The following is a 17,218-nucleotide window of genomic DNA, read 5'->3' on the forward strand; positions in this document are numbered from 1 at the left end:
TTAAAAAGGCATCATAACATCCTCTCATTTATCTGCTCTTTTTCTTGCCTTTCTTTCTTTTTTTTTTTAATTTCCCCCCCCCTTTCTTTTAACCTTGAGTAAAATGAGGTTAATATGAGCCATTAAGAATTAAAAAATAATTACATGATGAAAAAATAGCTCAGGTGAATTTTAATTAGAGCCTAATTTGATGGGATTTGAACCCAGCACACTGGAAATATACAGCGGTAACTTTAGCCGTTAAATTGTGTGGCCTTTGTTTAAACTCAGTGGGAATTGAGAGAGATTATTTTGGCTGCTTGAAGACACCATGTTTTTTCCATTAATGCCAGGGAAATATATTGAGCGACTAAAATATTACTAATAAAAATAAATGTGAAAGTTGTAAATTTCAAACAATGTAAGACCCATAGTTCATACCTGAATTTCCAAATGTGTATGTGACATTTCATTAAGCTTAAAGCTGAAGACACGCTGTATTATGTCTGACCTCTTTAAAAAAGGGACCTAAATATTTCCACAATTTGTCATCCTTTGGAATCTAACAATAATAAGGCAGAGAATGTAAAAAGGTCCCTCCTAAGCCAGGAGGAAGCCCCTCTCTGGTCCTGTACTCAGATGTGAGGCATTGCCCTGCTCTCCCTGTATTACCAATCCCTCTACTGCCTTCCAGTGGGTTCTTTCATCCATCAAATGGGAACAGTAAAATAGAACACTTTGGATGCAAGATCATGAGGTAGACTAATAAGTAAAATCAACATCTCCCTTAAACCTTCCTGGGAAGGGTAAGAGGTGTTAAGACAGAAGCAGAGTTCCTGAAGGGATTTGAGCTCATTTTGTCAGAAGGAAGTGGTTCCACATTGAACCACCAGTCTGTAGGGCCTTGAGATATACCCCTGTGGTTTCATCACAACTAAGTCAGCCACTGGAGGGAGCCAATATGACTCTCACAGTTTAGTCGAATATGCTGAACTGGTAGGGAAAGATAATTTGAAAATGGCACGTAAGGATGACAGAATTTGAACAAAATCCCTTTTATTTATTTATGCCAAAATCTGTGTGAATGTAAAATGCCATCTCGATCATGCTTTATTTATGGTGTGGCTTTTTCTCTGGGGGGAAAAAAAAGAGAAAGAAGAAGCACGTTGGCTTGAAGTTCTCCTCAGACTGCACCTCATGGCCCTGGTGAGTGAGCGGGGTGGCAGGCTGGGACAGTGGGGCAGGCCTCGGCGCAGGCCAGGGCCCGTATGGGCACGCTGCGGACTCTGCTCGCCTGGGCTCATCTGGGCAGGTGGGGGAAGGCACCGCTTGTCGTTTAGTGCAGCTAGAAATCATGCCTGTGCCTCTCCATGAATAGAGGGATGTGCAATATGTAAAATTCCTAAAGACAATGTTATTTATAGCTGTTGCAAACAATGTTTATACAAAGTTTATTAAATATGTCACCCACATTGATTTATCCCAACCAATCTCTTCAATCACTAATATTTATGTGATGGGTTCAGTCGCAACAATTATTTTATGTGCTGTAGTGTATGTTATAACTAGGGATTCACCCTGGCAATTATATGAAAGATAAAATGCTTCCTGAAGACCTCAGGGCAGACCAGGAAGTATATTATTGGACACAAGGTGGTTTTAACTGAATGCCACAGCACTAAATTTTAGAGGAAGAAATGTGGAGCATCTTATGGTTAAAAAGTCAAGCTAGTTTTGTGTCCTTTCTGAAGTTTCCTTGCTACTGGAAAGGTAGCAAGCTCATCTGCACATTTCCTTTCTCACGTCCAGACGTTGGGCTGAGAAATGCTTTCCCTCTCGTCATTTTGAATTTCTGTCAGCTATTGCTCCTCAGCAACGTTTACTTCGTGCCCACTGTGGGCAGAAGCATCTGTAAACACCTACAAAGGAAACCAGACACACGTGACTTGCCTGGAAGGAATTGGCATCTGATGTGAGGGGCTGAAGCAGTGTTAACAAAGAAACCAGAATTTTCTAAAGAGTCCAGGGTAACTATTGAAACTGCAAGATGACAAACTCAAGGAAACAAACCAAAGCAAAACAAAGGTTGTTTCAAACCACAATTGAACGCAACTTCTGTTTCCTAAGAAAGGCTAAAAAGTCCTTTGTTTGGCAAAAGGGCAGACCCACTTTGGTTCAGAGAGTAGGGCCTCAGGGCATGGCAGGAAAGTAGACAGTAAAACAAAGAGGTAGCTAAACTGTTCTGCAGAAGAAGTTAGCGGGAATTTTGGGCTGACATTCACTGTAGAAGGGAAAGGGGAAAAGTTTGGGCTGTAGGAGAAAGGGGGCTGAACAATGGGGGGGGGGAGCGAATTTGGGGAAATCCTGTGTGCTGCTGAGGCCGGGAAATGATCTCTGAGTGCAGGCGTGTGTCATATTCAGGTTAGAAATGGTCACTGTGGGGATCCCTGGGTGGCGCAGCGGTTTGGCGCCTGCCTTTGGCCCAGGGCGCGATCCTGGAGACCCGGGATCGAATCCCACGTCGGGCTCCCGGTGCATGGAGCCTGCTTCTCCCTCTGCCTGTGTCTCTGCCTCTCTCTCTCTCTGTGTGACTATCATAAATAATACTAATACTAATAATAATAATAAAGAAATGGTCACTGTGTTGTAATGGAGGCCTATTGCCTGTCCCCAAGTCAGTGTTTTGAGAGGTAGGGGAGTCCAAACTAAATTAAGCTGTTTTATAAAAGCACATAGTGGTAGTCAGTAAGCAGAAATAATTTGGTCAAAACAGGAATGCAGAGTCAGAGGGAACTAAAAGTGTTTAACTGACACCCTAACTTCAGGAAGCTCTGGAGAGATTGAGAGGAATCCTCACTGAGAGCTGAGGGCTTCCCTTGGGATAATTTCATCCCTGAGACAGGATGAAGCCCAGCCTAAGGGTCATGTAGCATTTTCCCAGGGGATGAGTAAGTTATTTTCATACTTCGATGGGAGTCTGGTTTTACTCTCCCCTCTTACCCCCTGCTATTATTATTACTCCCCCCCCCAAAAAAAATTTATTTCTCTGCCAGGAGGGATTTTTTTCCAATGACTAAATCTTCCTCTTTAGTTGTCATTGGATTCGATCCTCAGTTGGCTTCATTTCGTAGCCTTTTCTTAGTAATTAGCACTATAGGCAATGAAAATATTTGGGACCATGGGTTTGAGAATACTGGTCTTTCGTAAAACCAGTTGCTCTCAGATAGAACCTATTGAACTTATAGAAGCTTTGTGGACACCTCTTATTAAGAAAGCAGTTATGCATGAGCTACAGGAATCTCTTAATTAATTAACTATTCATGGAGAGATCCTGGCACCAGGCCACAAGCTGGACAAATAGCCGGAGAAAGACACACATCTGTAGGGAGTTTGCGACTTCACGAGGAGGCAAGTAAATGACTGTTTATCGAAGGAGAACTGTCAAAATAGTATGGAGTGGTTTGATCTTTTCTGTCCACTGTATCATTTGATACAAAGAGGGAAGATTTGGCTTCAATTTGATGATAGGAATTTGGACTTTGCCGCATATGTCCATAAAACAGGATTACCTGTAAGCAAAAGTTCACAGAACCCAGGAAATTAGAACTCTTACTGTTGCTGCTAAAGGAAAGGTTGTAACCTTAATATTAAACTGGTATCCAGAAAAAAATATATATAACCAATTTAAAGACTTCATGGTTTTACATGTTATGACGCTGTAGTATCTGTTTATATTCTTCTTATGGGGATCTTGGTTTACAACTCTTGACAGAGAATACTCATTCAGTAGAGCCCCTCAGGGCTAAATATAAGATAATGTTGCTGACAGAACAAGATTCCCCAAATTTCTGTGTCTTGTGAGACCATGATGACAGAGTGTTTAAAGCCTACTTTATATATTCCCTCCAAATCCCAAGCTCCTTTGACTTGCCAACCCACATTGCTATCTGATTGCCACAATTCCCTGATATATGAAATCATGGTGGAATTTCCTTGGAATTATATATCTTAAGCCATGATAGCATTCAATGACTTCCAGATGCCTTAACAATGATGGTCCACTGAGTAAGGAATTACCACAGATTATCTCCCCTTTGATTTGTCACAGTTTTGTATGGAGTTTATTACCAGTAGAAATATTAACCTAGCCTTCTACAGCAGCCTATTTCTGAGATCTTTAGACAATATTACAAAAAAAGAAGTCTGTTATTTTTCTTTTTCTAACATAGGAGTGGTCAGTGACGACTGCCAAGCTCCCAGAGAAATGAAGAGCCATAGTCCTGCTGATGTGCCTTCTATCTAGGCATGGAACAAATATCCGGCGTTCTAGAGACTGCTCATTCTTCACTGGAACACAGTGGAAAAGGTAAGAGAAGTGGTCCTGTACTGCCAACAATGCACCGAGCAGGGCAGAGCAGAGTTCTGCGTGCCATCTCTATGTTGGCCTCCTTGCTGCTGCCATGCACACGATCTCGGATTCTGCACCACAGACCTATACAAAACTAATTGTTCATGTGATTTCCTTTCTGTGCCACTGCAGATGTCCCTTTCTGTAACAATTTAATTAACACTTTAAAATAATGATGCATTAATTAATGCCAAATTACAATGAAAATCCTGGAGAATTACACTTTATATCAACATTAATGCAAAATGAGTTCCTCCTGGATAATTTTTCTTACAATGAATACAAAAAGAGATAATACTAATTAGGCCATCAATTTAAATTTACCATAATTTCAATCCATGTCATTTATCTGTTTCCCAGCATAAAACAATACCAGTCTACCATACGTTTGTATGGCAATAGGGATGTCTGCATAGCAACCAGACCTGGGTCATTTTTAGGGTATTGTGAAATAAGCTTGAATTTTGAATTTGTATGTCAATTGTTGAAAACAGGGTGTGTGTGTGTGTGTGCGCGTGCAGGGGTGCATAGTACATGTGTGTCTGAATGTGAGAGAGAGGAGGAGTCCAACACTTTAGTAAAATAAAATGCTCTGACTTAAATAAAGTTATATGCTCAGTCTTATCAGATGCATGGCATAAGTCATCAGGCTTAGTCTATCCAGTTGCATATAATTCAGTTTATTTTCCATTCTTGGGGTCATGACCCAGGAGTTAGAAGAATTGTAGTATCTCCAGGGTCATTTGTTTATGAACAAACCGAAATCACATCATCCCATATTCAAAAGTGACATGATGTGCACCTGTTACATTTCATTTTCATTGCTTCTAATAAGGAGATGCTCCTTTCAGTATCAGGAAGAGAGAGGGCTCAGAAGGTTAATTTTACAATGTTCACTGAAGAAAGAAACGTGACAGTAGTTCCTCAATTACAACTACTTTCTTAAGCGACCCTTTGAGTGTGCCTTTCATGTTGAGATACACTTGGTATCTAGGTCATGCAAGATCTGTCAAACATTTTGTTTCTAAATCAGAACACCCCTGACTAAATATTTTCATAAAATCCTAAGTATTTTTTTCTTACAAAAGTCTTTCAATGGCAAGAGAGCATATTGGGGCAGATTCCTTCAGGGCTTCATCTTAAATTTACTCTCTTTTTGGCAAAGAGTTTCCACCCATCCACTGTGACATGGGATTCTCACTTCTCATATTTGGGAATCCTGACATGTACTTTACTAGTGTCGTGAAAAGCATATTTAATAAAATGGCCAATTACAGTGTAGCACTGTGTATGGAAATTTACTAACAAAACAAATCATCTTCCAACATGAAGAATCTCTAATTTCAGAAGGGATAACATCAGAATGTGGTCAAAATTCTTGTGTCTCTGGGGTATTTTCCTGAATATGTTCCTTACTCCTCTTAGCAGTTTGTGTTCTCACTGTGCCCCTCTTAAAGATCCTTTCCCCTCTGTAATGAATGACAAGAAAAAATTGGCTCTTTATAGTTTAGTTTTCCCATGTTCTAAATCAGCAATGGAAATTTCTGCTTGCCCAGGTGTTCTCAAAGAAAGTAGGCAATGGGCCTAAATGAAGTCTGGCAGAAAGAAATTAATTTTTAAAAATCAATAAGCTCTGCCTTTGTTTTTATTCAGCTTTAGGGGAATACATATCAGTGACATTTACCTTGGACTATGTCTCCGTGCCCAAATAACCAGAGCATGTCAGAGCAGACAGGGGGCATGGGTGATCTATTCCACTTCATAAGCCTGGTTGACTGCCAGGGAGTAGATGATGAAGACAGTTGAAAACTTGACCTCTCAGAGCTACTTGGCATCATATAGTCATTCTTCAACCATGTATATCTACCAGAGGCATAAAATTATATAATCCAACATGGGTTCCTGGGCCATACCTATAGAGTTTTTCATAAAAATGGAAGAATCAGTGAGCTTTTCACCATATATGTCATTAATTATATGCTTGAAATTTATTAAGATAATTCTAGAAATTAAATAGCATGTCTTCATACCTTAGCCCAGTACCTCAAGTCATGTTTGTGTGTTTGCTTGCCTCTTGTAGTATTACCCTTCTCTCTCTCCCTGCACCATTCTGTTATTAGGAAGCACTAGTAAAAGCCTATGCAAGCTTAGGAGCTCCTGAGATGGAACTGTTTTACAGAGGTGAGGGTTGTGCCACAATGAAGGCTGATGAACATTTTCATGGTTGTTCTTTTATTTCTTTTTTTGTTTGTTTTCTTAAGACTTTATTTATTTTGAGAAAGAAAACACGAGAGGAGACAGAGGGAAAGAGAGAATCTCAAACAGACTCCCCACTGAGCATGGAGCTCAACATGGGGCTCTATCCCAGGACCCTGAGATCATGACCAGAGCTGAAGGACTTAACAGACTGAACCACCCAGGCACCCTCATGGCTGTTCTTTTAATAGTCTCTCAGCAAGATTATTATAAGAAGAAACTATTTGGGTTATTTCTCACAGTTGACGTACTTTAATCCTTCTAGTTTCAGGTTTATTTTGAAATAACTGAATGGTAAAGATGATGCCTATGACTTCATAAAGAAAAAACTGAGCCTCTTTAGTGAATAATCTTTCTGATTCTTTTCATGTACATTCACTGAAACAGAGCATCAACAAGAACCATAAGATCCTAGTGATTAAGTCTCAACTTAACCTGATGGGTAGGAACCTGTTTACACATCTGCCATGCTACCTTGATCCTTGACTCTGGAATTAGGTAGGGATTCAATTCCCAGCTCTATCTTGGACAGACTACTTGCCATGAGCTGTAGTTTTCTCATCTATAAAGTAGAAATGATAATACAAATAGTTTTGAAGGCTGAAAGAACGTTCTTAAAGTGTTTCACACATCTAATGCTGGTTCTGCTGGTAATTTGAAAACTCATTCATTTGGTCCTGCAAACATTGACTAATTACCTAACATGGTGCCAGTCACAAGCCTCTGCCCATACAAAGATGATTAAAGTAAAATGTCTATCCAAAAGAACTTTACAGTTTAGAGGTACACACAGGAGCAAAAGTCAATAATTAAAATACACTGTGCTATAATAGAGGTATAAACAAAATACTATAAAAAAAAGGAGACACTAACCCTGGGGATTTTGGGGAGGGATCCAAACAAAAGGTGATATTTGAGTTGGAGCCCAGCAAAGAATAAAGGCGACCTCATACTAAGAAACAGAGGCAGATACAGGGAAGAGATTGGTTCATTATATTGCAAGCTATCCCATGTGGTTGAGTGTAATATATGCGGGTCCATAACAGACTTTTTGTGAGGGGAAAAAAGAAAGATTGTTCAAGCAATATTGGATGTAAATTACTAAAATTGTATTTTTTTCTATTTATAACTCTGGGCAGTTTGGCAAACGTATCAAAAGCCTTAAATTTTTAGGTATGCTATACCACAGCATTCCTATTTCTAGGGATTTATCTGAAGAGAATTGGTATGACTATGAATAAATATTTTGATACGACCCTTTGGTCCCTACCAAGATGGCAAACTAGAGACAAACAGTCAGATTTCCTTGCCTCAACTGAATCCTAGACATTCCGAATAAATGGGAAACAGACATTGTATATTTAGGAATATACAATGGCACGGAACTGTAAGAAATCAATGAAACCACAGAAGATTGTTGACCTTTTAGTGTGTGGTAGTAGCTGGACACAGTGAAGGATGAGCTACTATAACTGGAGAAACAACATATGAACTGAATGTGACAGCGAACACACAAACAGAAGAAAGGTTTAATTTTTGTTCTGAATCTTTTCTCCCACTGTCTTCGTCTTGATCAGATTTCTCCACAGTAACATTGCATGGAAGAAACAGTAATGTTTTAAAGTATTAAAAGATTTAATTACAAGGATTAAATGATACAAATGACCAAGATATAGGTTCCTGTATTGTTCAACTTCTCTTAGCAGGGCACAGACTAAACTGGACAACATAGATCCTCTGAAAGTAAATTTTTAGAATATATGGATGAATAATTTGAAATAAGTATGATTAAAGATACTTATTTAATTGGGAAATAGAACCAGGAATGGGTTAAAAGATCAGGTTGAGAAGCCCTACCAGAAGGCAGAAGTAAAGAATGAAGATGAAGAAGAACATAGTAAAGCTAAAAGTGAAACAGGGTAGAAGTAGAAGTGCCATTGTCTGGATATGAGAAATCTTGGAGAAAAAGAAAAAATAGGATGTAGTATTTAAAGAAGTAATGGAGAAAAATGTCTCAGGATCTTTGAAAAATGAAAGACCTTAGAATCCGGAAGGACTTATAGAGAAACAAGCAAGAGAAATAAGGAAAACCCCATAGAGGGAATATCAAAAGCAAAAAGGGAATTCTACTACCTTCCAGAAAGGAACAGCAATTCACCTACAGGGAAAGAAGAATAAAGTCAATATCAGATTTCTCCACAGCAACATTACATGGAAGAAAACAGTAAAGTGATATTTTAAAGTATTAAAAGATTTAATTACAACGATGTTTACTGTGGTATTGCTTGTAATAATAAAATATTGAAAGAGACCTGAATGACCATACAATGGCACACCATGAAGCCACTTAAAAATTATGTTGCAGAAAAATGTATAAAAAAACATAAAAAGGCATTTGCAATGAAAAATGTCTCCGTGAATAAAAGATTATACACATGTGATTCCACTTTTGTTTAAGTGGAAAGACTGAAAGAATATATGCAGAAATTTTAGTTTTTTAAAAAAATTCCAGCATAGTTAACATACAGTGCTATATTAGTTTCAGGTGTACAATATGGTGATTCAACAATTCCATACATCCCTCGGTACTTATCATGACAAGTGCACTTCTGAATCCCCATCACCTATTTAACAACCACCCCCAACCATCCCTCTGGTAACCATCAGTTTGTTATCTATAGTTGAGTCTGAGTTTTCTTTGGTTTATCTTTTTTTCTTTGTTCATTTGTTCTGTTAAATTCCACATATGAGTGAAATCATATGGTATTTGTCTTTCTCTGAATGACTTATTTAATTTAGCATTATATTCCGTAGATCCATCCCTTTTGTCTCAAATGGCAAGATTTCATTCTTTTTAGTGACTGAGTAATATTTCAGTGTGTGTGTGTGTGTGTGTGTGTGTGTGTGTGTGTGTGTATCCAACAACTACTTTATCCATTCATCTATCAATGGACACTTGGGCTGCTTCTATATCTTGCCTATCGTAAGTATTGCTGCAGTAAACATTTGGGTACATATGTCTTTTTGAATTAGTGTTCTTGTATTCTTGGGTAAATACCCACTTGTGTAATTGCTGGATCATAAGATAATTCTATTTTTATTTTTTTGAGAAACCTTCATACTTTTTTCTACCATGGCTTCACTGGTTTGCATTCCCACCTACAGTGCACAAGAGTTCTTTTTTCTCTATATCCTCACCAACACTTGTTGTTTCTTGTGTATGTGTGTTTTTTTTTAATTCTACTCATTCTGCAGTGATATCTCATTGTGGTTTTGATTTTCATTTAATTTCCCTGATGATTAGTGATGGTGAGTATCTTTATATGTGTCTGTTGGCCATCTGTATACCTTATTTGGAGAAAGTCTGTGTTTTCTGCCCATTTTTAACTGGATTATTTGAGGATTTTTTTGGTGTTGGTTTGTATAAGTCCTTTGCATATATCGGATAGTAACCCTTTATCAGATATGTCACTTGCAAATATCTTCTCCCATTCAGTAGTTGTCTTTTTAGTTTTGTTTCCTTTGCTGTGCAGAAGCTCTTTGTTTTAATGTAGTCTCAATAGTTTATTTTTGCTTTTATGTCCCTTGTCTCAGAAGATATATTTAGAAAAATGTTGGTATGGCCAATGTCAGAGAAATACTGCCTGTGCTCTCTTCTAGGATTTTTGTGGTTTCGGGTTTCACATTTAGGTCTTTAGTCATTTTTTAGTTTATTTTTGTATATGGTAAAAGAAAGGGGCCCAGTTTCATTCTTTTGCATGTTGCCGTCCAGTTTACCCAACACCACGTGTTGAAGAGACTTTTCCATTGTATCTTCTTGCCCCCTTTGTTGTAGATCAACTGAGAATAAAAGCGTGGATTTATTTCTGAGCACTTCATTCTGTTCCATTGATCTGCAGGTCTGTTTTTGTGCCAGTATCATACTGTTTTTATTACTGCAGATTTGTAGTGTGTCTTGAAATCTGAGATTATGATACCTCCAGTTTTGTTCTTCTTTTCCAAAATGGCGTTGGCTGTTTGGGGTCTTTCATGGTCCCATACAAGTCTTAGGATTATTTGTTCTATTTCTGTGAAAAACACTGTTGGTATTTTGATAGAGATAGCATTAAATGTGTAGATTGCAAAAAAAAATGTGTAGATTGCTTTGGATAGTGTGGACATTTTAACAATATTTGTTCTTCTAATCCATGAGCATGAAATATCTTTCCATTTGTGTTATCTTCAATTTCTTTCTTCAATGTTTTATAGTTTTCAGGGGTACAGGTCCTTCACATCCTTGGTTAAGTTTATTCCTAGGTATTTTATTATTTTTGGTGTGATTATAAATGAGGTTTTTTTTAAATTTCTCTTTCTGTTATTTTATTATTAGTGTATAGAAATGCAGTGGATTTCTATATACTGATTTTGTATCATGCAACCTTACTGAATTCATTTATCAGTTCTAGTAGTTTTTGGTAGAGTCTTTAGGGTTTTCTATATACAGTGTCATGTCATCTGGAAGTAGTGAGAGTTTTGCTTCTTCCTTGCCAATCTGGATGCCTTTTATTTCTTTCTCTTGTCTGATTGTTGTGGCTAGGACTTCGAGTACTATATTGAATAAAAATGGTGAGAATGGACCTCCTTGTCTTACTCCTAACCTTAGGGAAAAAGCTCTCAGGTTTTCCCCATTGAGTAGGATGTTAGCTATTGGTTTTTCACATATGGCCTTTAATATGCCTCTCTAAACCTACTTTGTTGAGGGTTTTTATTATGAAAGGATATTGTACTTTGTCAGATGCTTTTTCTGCATCTACTGAAATGATCATATGGTTTTTATTCTTTCTCTTGTTGATGTGATGTATCATGATGATTGATTTGTGAATATTGAACCACCATGGCATCCCAGGAATAAATCCCACTTAATTGTAGTGAATGATTTTTTTTTAAGTGGTGCTGTATGTGGTTTGTTAATATTTTGTTGAAGAATTTTGCATCTATGTTTATCAGAGATATTGGCCTGTAGTTTTCTTTTTTGGTAGTGTTTTTATCTGTGGTTCACATAATGCTGCCTCAGAATGAATTTGAAAGCTTTCTTTTCTCTTTTATTTTTTGGAATGTTTTGAGAAGAATAAGTGAATAGGTGTTAACTCTTCTGTAAATGTTTGGTATAATTTACCTGTGAAGTCATCTGGTCCTATACTTTTGTTTTTTGGGAGTTTTTTTTTTATTACTGATTCAGTTTTATTTCTAGGAATCAGTCTGTTCAAATTTTCTATTTCTTTCTGTTTCAGTTTTGGTAGGTTATATGTTTCTAGGAATTTTTCCATTTCTTCTAGGTGGTTCAGTTTGTTGACATGTAATCTCTCATAATATTCTCTTATAATCCTTTGAATTTATGTGATGTTGGTTGTTATTTTTCCTCTTTCATTTCTCTTTTTATTTGAGTATTCTTTCTCTCAGTCTCTCTCTCTCTCTCTCTCTCTCTCTCTCTCTTTCTCTCTCAAGAGTCTGGCTAAAGGTTTATTAATTTTGTTGATCTTTTCAAAGAATCAGCTCCTGGTTTCATTGTTCTCCTCTATGGTTTTCTTAGTTTCTATTTTGTTTATTTCTGTTGTAATATTATTTCCTTCCTTCTACGGGTTGGGGTTTTCTTTTTTCATCTTTTTCTAACTCCTTTAGATGTAGAGCAAATTTTTTATTTGATATTTTTCTTCCTTCTTGAGGTAGGCCTGTATTACTATAAACTTCCCTCTTAGAGCAGCTTTTGCTGTATCCCAAAGGTTTTGGAGCACTGCATTTTCATTTGTCCCCATGCATATTTCCTCTTTGATTTCTTGGTTGACCCATTCATTGTTTAGTAACATGTTATTTAACTCTTGTATTTGTGTTCTTAACTTATATATTTGTGTTCTTTTCAGATTTTCTCTTATGGTTGATTTCTTGTTTTAGAGCATTGTGGTCAGTAAAGATGCATAATATGACCTAAATTTTTAAAATCTGTTGAGACTTGTTTCATGGCCTAACATGTGGTCTCTTTTCTGGAAAATATTCCACGTACAGTTCTTTTCTGGAGAATATTCCTTGTACATTTCATTCCATGAAAAGAATGTGTATTCTGCTGTTTTAGGACGGAATGTTCTGAATATATCTGTTGGATTCATCTGGCCCAATGTGTCATTCAAAACCACTGTTTACTTGGTTTTCTGTTTGGATGTAAGTGGGGTTTAAAGTCCCCCTGCTATTTTTGTATTACTATTGATTATTTCCTTCATATTTGTTTTTAGTTGCTCCATGTATTTGAGTGCTCCTGTTGGGTGCATGAATATTTACAAACGTATCTTCTTGCTAGATTGTTCTCTTATGGTTATGTAGTATTCTTCTTTGTCTCTTATTACAGCCTTTGTTTTAAAATCTATCTTGTCTGATATAAGTGTTTCCACCGTGGCTTCTCCTTCACTTCTATTTGCATGATAGTGCTTTTTCATCCCTTCACTTTCAATTTGCATGTGTTTTTAGATCTGAAATAAGTATCTTTTAGGCCCCATATACATGGGTCTTGCATTTTTATCCTTTCTGTAACCCCATGTCTTTGATTGGAGTATTTAGTCCATTTATATCAAAAGTATTTATTGAGGGGTATGAATTTATGGTCATTTTATTACTTGTTTTATGGTTGTTTTTGTAATTCTTCTTGGTTCTGTTCTTCTTTTGCTGTCTTTTCTCATGGGTTGCTGGCTTTCTGTAGTGATATTTTTAGATTCTTTTCTTTCATTTTTTTTTGTGTATCGCTGGTTTTTGATTTGTGGTTACCATTAAGTTTATATATAACATCTTATGCATATAGTTGTCTATATTAAGTTGATGGTCACTTAAGTAAAAACCCATTCTTTATGCCCTCCCCTGTTTTTAGGTATATGGTGTCATACATTATTATATCCTTTTCTTTTGTGAGTCTCTTGACTGATTTTTATAGATATACTTACTTTTACTGCTTTTGTTTTTCCTATTTTTTTACTCTTGCTTATGGTCTTTCTTTTCCACTCAGAGTCCCCTTTTAACATTTCTCATAGGGCTGGTTTAATGGTGAACTCCTTTAAGTTTTGTTTGTCTGGGAAACTCTTTATCTATCTTCTATCCTGAATAATAGCCCTGCTGGTTATCCTTGATTGTGATTTTTCTTTCAGCACTTTGACTATAACATGCCACTCCCCCTGGCCTGCAAATTTTCTGCTAAAAAATCAGCTAATAGCCATATGGGGTCCTTTGTATGTAATTGTTTTTAAATTTCTCTCTTTATCATTAACTTTTGCCATTTTAATTACTATATGTCTTGGGTTAATTTTGTTGGGGGATCTCTATGCCTTCTAGATCTGGGTATCTGTTTCCTCTCCCAGTTTCATGAAGTTTTCGGCTATTATTTCTTCAGATAAGTTTTTCTGTCCCATTTTCTCTCTCTTCTCTTTCTGGAATCCCTATGATGCAAATGTTATTATGCTTGATGGTGTCACTGAGTTCTCTATGTCTATTTTTATTTTTTATTCTTTTTCTCTAGTATTCAGCTTGATTGCTTTCCTTTACTCTGTCCTCCAGGTTTCTGGTCTGTTCTTCTGCTTCTTCTAGTTTACTTTTTATTCTATTTAGTCTATTTTTAATTTCAGTTATTGAGTTCTTATCTCTGATTGGTTATTTTTTATGTTTTTCCATCTCTTTGTTGAGAGTCTCACTGAGGTCTTAACACTCTTTTCTCAAGTCCAGTGAGTATATTTATGACCATTACTTTAAATACTCTATCAGGCATATTACTTGTTTCTGTTTCAATTAGCTCTCTTGCTGTGATTTTGTCCTGTTCTTTCATTTGGTACATATTCCTCTGCCTCCTCATTTTGTCTAACTCTCTGTGTCTGTTTTTATGTGTTAGGAAATTCAGCTACATATTGTGCTCTTGAAAGTAGTGTTCTTAAGAAGAAAAGGTCCTGTAGTGCCCCTGCAGTGCAATCTCCTTTGTTCACCAGAACCTGCCACTTTAGGGGTATCTTCTGTGTGTTGCATGTGCCCTACTGTTATGTCTGAGCCACATTTGCCTTTTGTCCAGTCATCTGCAATGGATTTCTTTCTCTCTTATGGTCCCTGTGTGGCTAATGGGCCAGTCTGAAGCCACTTTGGGCTTGGATTAAGTCAGACTAGGCATTTGCCAGAGATACAGTAGTACCAAACTGCAGGGCACTTTTCCTGCACTGTCCCCTGAGAAGTTCTTGTTGGTAGCTGGGACCTATGTCAGACCAAATGTTGGAGCTGCAGTTGGAGTGGTGTGTGTGTGGTTATCTTCCTGTCTCCCACAGACAAGAGTCACTTTGGAGTGGTGCTGGCCCCTGTTGGGTATGCTTGCACCCTGCTAGGCTTGTGGTGCCACCTTGGATGAGCTCTGTCCAAGGTGGCAGAGTCTGCAGAGGACACAGGGGTGGGGTGCATGGTGTTAGAAGGTTAATGCAGATCTGTTGTGAGAAGGCATCTAGAGCTACTTTAGAAAACTGTCACAGGGCTGGAGGGAATAGGTGCACAGGAAGATGTGGGGGTGGGGCTCTCAAAGCCAGCAAGATTTGAACAGGTCTTCTGTGAGAGAGGATCTACAGCCAAGACCTGGCCAGAAGGGCTTTGTCCTTAGGAGAATGTGAGAGTTTGGCACATCGTTAGCAAGTTAGGTGGTGTGTTGGCACCGGTGCTGGTTCCTGTAGGTATTCATGTGTCTTAGCTGGAGGGCAGAGGAGGGAAATGGTACTTGCCAGGCCCTTTTTCCTGAAGAAGTCTCCTAAATATCCCAGCCCCTTTAGCACAGGCTTTCAGATTAGTAAATAAATCTCCTTCCCACATATCCCAGGCATTTTTAAACTGCTGTTTCTATGCTATGTCTCCACAGGGCTATTTGTTATTTTCTTTCTTCAAGGGCAGGAACTCATTTTCCCATTGCCCTCTTGACTCTCCCAGAGCTGGCCGGCCTCTTTGGTTTTCAAAGCCAAATGTTATGAGGATTTGTATTTTCCATGTGGGTTCTCTGGCCTAGGGTGCTTGGTACAAGAGTCTGTTTTTTCATCTCTTCAGGCCTGAGATATCCCTCCCTCTCATGGATAGTCATGCAGGTCTATTTAGTTCTTGACTGTATTTCTGCCCTTCCTACACTCTTCAAAGTGGCCACTTCTCTATATTTAGCTGTGAAGAATCTGTTCTTCAAGTCTTCAGTCATTTTTTGGGTTATTTACACTGGTGTAGATGCTATCTTGTTGTGTCTGGGAGGAGGTGAGCTTAGCATCTTCTTACTCTGCCATCTTCCCTGGAAGTCAGAAATTTTAGTTTTTATCTCTGAGGGTTGCATAGGATAGGATAATACAATTTTCTTTCTGCTTTTTAAAAATCATATACATTTTTTCCTGATGTATAGAAAAAAGAAGAAAAAACTGGTACTTAACTATTGATTTAACGTTGATAGAACTCCAAGACTAGATACTAATTGAGAGCAATTTTAGACAGACTTTAGACTTAGAAGGTGCTGCAACCATCCTGGCAAGATCTGACAAGGCTTGAGTTAAGTAAAACAGTGGCAAAGGGGATAGATTCAGCAGGCTCTATTGGATTGACACTCAGGAAAAATGAACAGGAATTGGTTAGCAATTAGATAGGGGACATGTCAAGGATGACTCTGAAGTTTCTAGCTTCTCTGATATTTTACTTATCAGCTCCTAAATTTAGGTCTGAAAGAACTATTATATATGCCCTTCTAAAGAAATGTTGTGATACAAAAGGCAGATATTTATACTACGTTTCCAGCAGCTCCTCTATGAAAGCACTTTTGAAGCTGATTTGTATGTACACGTACATTGTGAGCCACAGATATCTTATTTTCAAGAAAAACATGTTCTACAAACTCTTTCCCCACCTGTGTCATTAAGCAAAAGCAATTGCTTTATTCACCACTAACCTCTGTCTGAGTTCTTTTGAATGCAGGTTCAAAGGCACATTCCATGAATATATCTTTTTCCCCATGTGTGTTGAAACCTGCTGGCAAATATTTCATACCCTTATGGAAAAATGGGCCAAGTACATGAATAGACAATTTATAATAGAAGCAAAACAAATGACAAGTATCCATAAGAAAAAATGTCCAATTACCCAAGTAATGAAAATTAAACCTACTTTCAAAATGACAAAAATAATACCTTAAAAAATCTCTTAAAAAGATAATAATGTACAGTGGTGGCAAGGTGTTGGTGAGATAAACATTTCCTTATATGATTAGTATACTTTTGGAAGAATTTATCACTACAGGAGAGAATTCGGGCTATAGTTAAAAGTTAATTAATATTTAAAATGAACAGCAATAAGATAATGGCTAAATAAATTGTACATATCCTAAAAGCACATTTTCAAAAAAAATGTTTAATGACATAGGATAATAGTCATACTACATAAGCAACCCACATTATATGCCATAGAATTTTTATTTTTAAAGAATTTATTTGTGCATTAAGAAAAAGGAGATGGAAAAAATAATCTGAAAAATCAGCATTGATTATCTCTGAATGGTGGTATTATTGGTAATTTTTA

The 17,218-nt window shown here is 37.4% G+C and overlaps 1 long non-coding RNA gene across 1 annotated transcript in view; it reads left to right on the forward strand.

Moving 5' to 3' along the window:
- The window catches only part of LOC140598384 (uncharacterized), a 386,651-nt gene that overhangs the window by 230,279 nt on the left and 139,154 nt on the right, over positions 1 to 17,218 (forward strand). The window contains exon 3 of the long non-coding RNA XR_012000783.1: positions 4,209 to 4,345. This is a non-coding gene — a long non-coding RNA (uncharacterized lncRNA). The remainder of the gene's footprint in view (positions 1 to 4,208; positions 4,346 to 17,218) is intronic.

Source organism: Vulpes vulpes, chromosome 3 (genome assembly GCF_048418805.1).
Source record: "Vulpes vulpes isolate BD-2025 chromosome 3, VulVul3, whole genome shotgun sequence".
NCBI classification, from domain to species: Eukaryota; Metazoa; Chordata; class Mammalia; order Carnivora; family Canidae; genus Vulpes; species Vulpes vulpes.